The following is a 7,689-nucleotide window of genomic DNA, read 5'->3' as shown; positions in this document are numbered from 1 at the left end:
TTCTCGTCCCGGCGAGGTTTGAGGTGTCAAATATATCATATTGGATAAAACTGCAACTATTACTGAACTCAGGTTGAAAGATTACCATATACAAACCCGATGTTCTCGTCCCGGCGAGGTTTGAGGTGTCAAATATATCAGATTGGATAAAACTGCAACATATTACTGAACTCAGTTTGCAAGATTACCATATACATACCCGATGTTCTCGTGCCGGCGAGGTTCGAGGTATCAAATATATCAGACTAGATGAAACATCAACCTATTACTGAACTCAGGTTGCAACCTTACCATATACAAACCCGATGTTCTCGTCCAGGCGAGGTTTGAGGTGCAAAAAATATCATATTGGATGAAACTGCAACTTATTATTGTACCCAGGTTGCAAGATTACCATATACATACCCGATGTTCTCGTCCAGGCGAGGTTTGAGATGTCAAATATATCAGATTGGATGAAACTGCAACCTATTATTGTACTCAGGTTGCAAGATTACCATATGCAAACCCGATGTTCTCGTCCCGGCGAGGTTTGAGATGTCAAATATATTAGATTGGATGATACTGCAACCTATTACTGAACTCAGGTTGCAAGATTACCATATACAGACCCGATGTTCTCGTCCCGGCGATGTTTGAGATGTCAAATATATTAGATTGGATGAAACTGCAACCTATTACTGAACTCAGGTTGCAAGATTACCATATACAGACCCGATGTTCTCGTCCACGCGAGGTTTGAGGTGCAAAAAATATCAGATTGGATGAAACTGCAACCTATTACTGAACTCATGTTGCAATTACCATACACAGACCCGATGTTCTCGTCCGGAGAGGTTTGAGGTGTCAAATATATCAGATTGGATAAAACTGCAACCTATTACTAAACTCAGGTTGCAAGATTACTATATACAGACCCGATGTTCTCGTCCTGGAAAGGTTTGAGGTATCAAATATATCAGATTGGATGAAACTGCAATCTATTACTGAACTCAGGTTGCAAGATTACCATATACAGACCCGATTTTCTCGTCGCGGCGAGGTTTGAGGTGTTAAATATATTGGAATAGATGAAACTGCAACCTATTACTGAACTCAGGTTGCAAGATTACCATATACAGACCCGATGTTCTCGTCCAGGCGAGGTTTGAGGTTCCAAATATATCAGATTGGATGAAACTGCAATCTATTACTAAACTCAGGTTGCAATATTACCATATACAGACCCGATGTTCTCGTCCCGACGAGGTTTGAGGTGTCAAATATATCAGAATGGATGAAACTGCAACCTATTACTGAACTCGGGTTGCAAGATTACCATATACATACCCGATGTTCTCGTCCCTGCGAGGTTTGAGGTGTCAAATATATCAGAATGGATGAAACATCAACCTATTACTGAACTCAGGTTGCAACCTTACCATATACAAACCCGATGTTCTCTTCCAGGCGAGGTTTGAGGTGCAAAAAATATCAGATTGGATGAAACTGCAACCTATTATTGTACTCAGGTTGCAAGATTACCATATACATACCCGATGTTCTTGTCCAGGCGAGGTTTGAGATGTCAAATATATCAGATTGGATGAAACTGCAACCTATTATTGTAATCAGGTTGCAAGATTACCATATACAAACCCGATGTTCTCGTCCCGGCGAGGTTTGATATGTCAAATATATTAGATTGGATGAAACTGCAACCTATTACTGAACTCAGGTTGCAAGATTACCATATACATACCCGTGTTCTCGTCCACGCGAGGTTTGAGGTGCAAAAAAATCAGATTGGATGAAACTGCAACCTATTACTGAACCCAGGTTGCAAGATTACCATATACATACCCGATGTTCTCGTCCAGGCGAGGTTTGAGGTGTCAAATATATCAGATTGGATGAAACTGCAACCTGTTATTGTACTAAGGTTGCAAGATTACCATATACAGACCCGATGTTATCGTCCCGGCGATGTTTGAGATGTCAAATATATTTGATTGGATGAAACTGCAACCTATTACTGAATTCAGGTTGCAAGATTACCATATACATACCCGATGTTCTCGTCCAGGCGAGGTTTGAGATGTCAAATATATCAGATTGGATGAAACTGCAACCTATTATTATACGCAGGTTGCAAGGTTACCATATAAAGACCCTTGTTCTCGTCCACGCGAGGTTTGAGGTGCAAAAAATATCAGATTGGATGAAACTGCAACCTATTACTGAACCCAGGTTGCAAGATTACCATATACAGACCCGATGTTCTCTTCCCGACGAGGTTTGAGGTGCAAAAAATATCAGATTGTATGAAACTGCAACTTATTGTTGTACCCAGGTTGCAAGATTACCATATACATACCCGATGTTCTCGTCCAGGCGAGGTTTGAGATGTCAAATATATCAGATTGGATGAAACTGCAACCCATTACTGAACTCAGGTTGCAAGATTACCATATACAGACCCGATGTTCTCGTCCACGCGAGGTTTGAGGTCAAAAAATATCATATTGGATGAAACTGCAACTTATTATTGTACCCAGGTTGCAAGATTACCATATACATACCCGATGTTCTCGTCCAGGCGAGGTTTGAGATGTCAAATATATCAGATTGGATGAAACTGTAACCTATTATTGTACTCAGGTTGCAAGATTACCATATGCAAACCCGATGTTCTCGTCCCGGCGAGGTTTGAGATGTCAAATATATTAGATTGGATGAAACTGCAACCTATTACTGAACTCAGGTTGCAAGATTACCATATACAGACCCGATGTTCTCGTCCCGGCGATGTTTGAGATGTCAAATATATTAGATTGGATGAAACTGCAACCTATTACTGAACTCAGGTTGCAAGATTACCATATACTGACCCGATGTTCTCGTCCACGCGAGGTTTGAGGTGCAAAAAATATCAGATTGGATGAAACTGCAACCTATTACTGAACTCAGGTTGCAAGATTACCATATACAGACCCGATGTTCTCGTCCCGTCGAGGTTTGAGGTGTCAAACATATCAGATTGGATGAAACTGCAACCTATTACTTAACTCAGGTTGCAAGATTATCATATACAAACCCGATGTTACTGAACTCAGGTTGAGAGATTACCATATACAGACCCGATGTTCTCTTCCAGAAGAGGTTTGAAGTGTCAAATATATCAGATTGGCTGAAACTGCAACCTATTACTGAACTCTGGTTACAAGATTACCATATACAGACCCGATGTTCTCTTCCCGGCGAGGTTTGAGGTGTCAAATATATCAGATTGTATAAAACTGCACCTTATTACTGAACTTAGGTTGCAAAATTACCATATACAGACCCGATGTTCTCGTCGCGGCGAGGTTTGAGGGGTCAAATATATTAGATTGGATGAAACTGCAACCTATTGCTGAACTCAGGTTGCAATTACCATACACAGACCCGATGTTCTCGTCCGGAGAGGTTTGAGGTGTCAAATATATCAGATTGGATAAAACTGCAACCTATTACTGAACTCAGGTTGCAAGATTACTATATACAGACCCGATGTTCTCGTCCTGGAGAGGTTTGAGGTGTTAAATATATTGGAATAGATGAAACTGCAACCTATTACTGAACTCAGGTTGCAAGATTACCATATACAGACCCGATGTTCTCGTCCAGGCGAGGTTTGAGGTTCCAAATATATCAGATTGGATGAAACTGCAATCTATTACTAAACTCAGGTTGCAATATTACCATATACAGACCCGATGTTCTCGTCCCGACGAGGTTTGAGGTGTCAAATATATCAGAATGGATGAAACTGCAACCTATTACTGAACTCGGGTTGCAAGATTACCATATACATACCCGATGTTCTCGTCCCTGCGAGGTTTGAGGTGTCAAATATATCAGAATGGATGAAACATCAACCTATTACTGAACTCAGGTTGCAACCTTACCATATACAAACCCGATGTTCTCTTCCAGGCGAGGTTTGAGGTGCAAAAAATATCAGATTGGATGAAACTGCAACCTATTATTGTACTCAGGTTGCAAGATTACCATATACATACCCGATGTTCTTGTCCAGGCGAGGTTTGAGATGTCAAATATATCAGATTGGATGAAACTGCAACCTATTATTGTACTCAGGTTGCAAGATTACCATATACAAACCCGATGTTCTCGTCCCGGCGAGGTTTGATATGTCAAATATATTAGATTGGATGAAACTGCAACCTATTACTGAACTCAGGTTGCAAGATTACCATATACATACCCGTGTTCTCGTCCACGCGAGGTTTGAGGTGCAAAAAAATCAGATTGGATGAAACTGCAACCTATTACTGAACCCAGGTTGCAAGATTACCATATACATACCCGATGTTCTCGTCCAGGCGAGGTTTGAGGTGTCAAATATATCAGATTGGATGAAACTGCAACCTGTTATTGTACTAAGGTTGCAAGATTACCATATACAGACCCGATGTTATCGTCCCGGCGATGTTTGAGATGTCAAATATATTTGATTGGTTGAAACTGCAACCTATTACTGAATTCAGGTTGCAAGATTACCATATACATACCCGATGTTCTCGTCCAGGCGAGGTTTGAGATGTCAAATATATCAGATTGGATGAAACTGCAACCTATTATTATACGCAGCTTGCAAGGTTACCATATAAAGACCCTTGTTCTCGTCCACGCGAGGTTTGAGGTGCAAAAAATATCAGATTGGATTAAACTGCAACCTATTACTGAACCCAGGTTGCAAGATTACCATATACAGACCCGATGTTCTCTTCCCGACGAGGTTTGAGGTGCAAAAAATATCAGATTGTATGAAACTGCAACTTATTATTGTACCCAGGTTGCAAGATTACCATATACATACCCGATGTTCTCGTCCAGGCGAGGTTTGAGATGTCAAATATATCAGATTGGATGAAACTGCAACCCATTACTGAACTCAGGTTGCAAGATTACCATATACAGACCCGATGTTCTCGTCCACGCGAGGTTTGAGGTCAAAAAATATCATATTGGATGAAACTGCAACTTATTATTGTACCCAGGTTGCAAGATTACCATATACATACCCGATGTTCTCGTCCAGGCGAGGTTTGAGATGTCAAATATATCAGATTGGATGAAACTGCAACCTATTATTGTACTCAGGTTGCAAGATTACCATATGCAAACCCGATGTTCTCGTCCTGGCGAGGTTTGAGATGTCAAATATATTAGATTGGATGAAACTGCAACCTATTACTGAACTCAGGTTGCAAGATTACCATATACAGACCCGATGTTCTCGTCCCGACGATGTTTGAGATGTCAAATATATTAGATTGGATGAAACTGCAACCTATTACTGAACTCAGGTTGCAAGATTACCATATACAGACCCGATGTTCTCGTCCACGCAAGGTTTGAGGTGCAAAAAATATCAGATTGGATGAAACTGCAACCTATTACTGAACTCAGGTTGCAAGATTACCATATACAGACCCGATGTTCTCGTCCCGTCGAGGTTTGAGGTGTCAAACATATCAGATTGGATGAAACTGCAACCTATTACTTAACTCAGGTTGCAAGATTATCATATACAAACCCGATGTTACTGAACTCAGGTTGAGAGATTACCATATACAGACCCGATGTTCTCTTCCAGAAGAGGTTTGAAGTGTCAAATATATCAGATTGGCTGAAACTGCAACCTATTACTGAACTCTGGTTACAAGATTACCATATACAGACCCGATGTTCTCTTCCCGGCGAGGTTTGAGGTGTCAAATATATCAGATTGTATAAAACTGCACCTTATTACTGAACTTAGGTTGCAAAATTACCATATACAGACCCGATGTTCTCGTCGCGGCGAGGTTTGAGGGGTCAAATATATTAGATTGGATGAAACTGCAACCTATTACTGAACTCAGGTTGCAATTACCATACACAGACCCGATGTTCTCGTCCGGAGAGGTTTGAGGTGTCAAATATAACAGATTGGATAAAACTGCAACCTATTACTAAACTCAGGTTGCAAGATTACTATATACAGACCCGATGTTCTCGTCCTGGAAAGGTTTGAGGTATCAAATATATCAGATTGGATGAAACTGCAATCTATTACTGAACTCAGGTTGCAAGATTACCATATACAGACCCGATTTTCTCGTCGCGGCGAGGTTTGAGGTGTTAAATATATTGGAATAGATGAAACTGCAACCTATTACTGAACTCAGGTTGCAAGATTACCATATACAGACCCGATGTTCTCGTCCAGGCGAGGTTTGAGGTTCCAAATATATCAGATTGGATGAAACTGCAATCTATTACTAAACTCAGGTTGCAATATTACCATATACAGACCCGATGTTCTCGTCCCGACGAGGTTTGAGGTGTCAAATATATCAGAATGGATGAAACTGCAACCTATTACTGAACTCGGGTTGCAAGATTACCATATACATACCCGATGTTCTCGTCCCTGCGAGGTTTGAGGTGTCAAATATATCAGAATGGATGAAACATCAACCTATTACTGAACTCAGGTTGCAACCTTACCATATACAAACCCGATGTTCTCTTCCAGGCGAGGTTTGAGGTGCAAAAAATATCAGATTGGATGAAACTGCAACCTATTATTGTACTCAGGTTGCAAGATTACCATATACATACCCGATGTTCTTGTCCAGGCGAGGTTTGAGATGTCAAATATATCAGATTGGATGAAACTGCAACCTATTATTGTAATCAGGTTGCAAGATTACCATATACAAACCCGATGTTCTCGTCCCGGCGAGGTTTGATATGTCAAATATATTAGATTGGATGAAACTGCAACCTATTACTGAACTCAGGTTGCAAGATTACCATATACATACCCGTGTTCTCGTCCACGCGAGGTTTGAGGTGCAAAAAAATCAGATTGGATGAAACTGCAACCTATTACTGAACCCAGGTTGCAAGATTACCATATACATACCCGATGTTCTCGTCCAGGCGAGGTTTGAGGTGTCAAATATATCAGATTGGATGAAACTGCAACCTGTTATTGTACTAAGGTTGCAAGATTACCATATACAGACCCGATGTTATCGTCCCGGCGATGTTTGAGATGTCAAATATATTTGATTGTATGAAACTGCAACCTATTACTGAACTCAGGTTGCAAGATTACCATATACATACCCGATGTTCTCGTCTAGGCGAGGTTTGAGATGTCAAATATATCAGATTGGATGAAACTGCAACCTATTATTATACGCAGGTTGCAAGGTTACCATATAAAGACCCGTGTTCTCGTCCACGCGAGGTTTGAGGTGCAAAAAATATCAGATTGGATGAAACTGCAACCTATTACTGAACCCAGGTTGCAAGATTACCATATACAGACCCGATGTTCTCTTCCCGACGAGGTTTGAGGTGCAAAAAATATCAGATTGAATGAAACTGCAACTTATTATTGTACCCAGGTTGCAAGATTACCATATACATACCCGATGTTCCCGTCCAGGCGAGGTTTGAGATGTCAAATATATAAGATTGGATGAAACTGCAACCCATTACTGAACTCAGGTTGCAAGATTACCATATACAGACCCAATGTTCTCGTCCACGCGAGGTTTGAGGTCAAAAAATATCAGATTGGATGAAACTGCAACCTATTACTGAACCCAGGTTGCAAGATTAACATATACATACCCGATGTTC

This window comes from Papaver somniferum, chromosome 1 (assembly GCF_003573695.1).
Source record: "Papaver somniferum cultivar HN1 chromosome 1, ASM357369v1, whole genome shotgun sequence".
In the NCBI taxonomy this organism is placed as follows: Eukaryota; Viridiplantae; Streptophyta; class Magnoliopsida; order Ranunculales; family Papaveraceae; genus Papaver; species Papaver somniferum.
Note: the sequence above shows the minus strand (reverse complement) of the source record.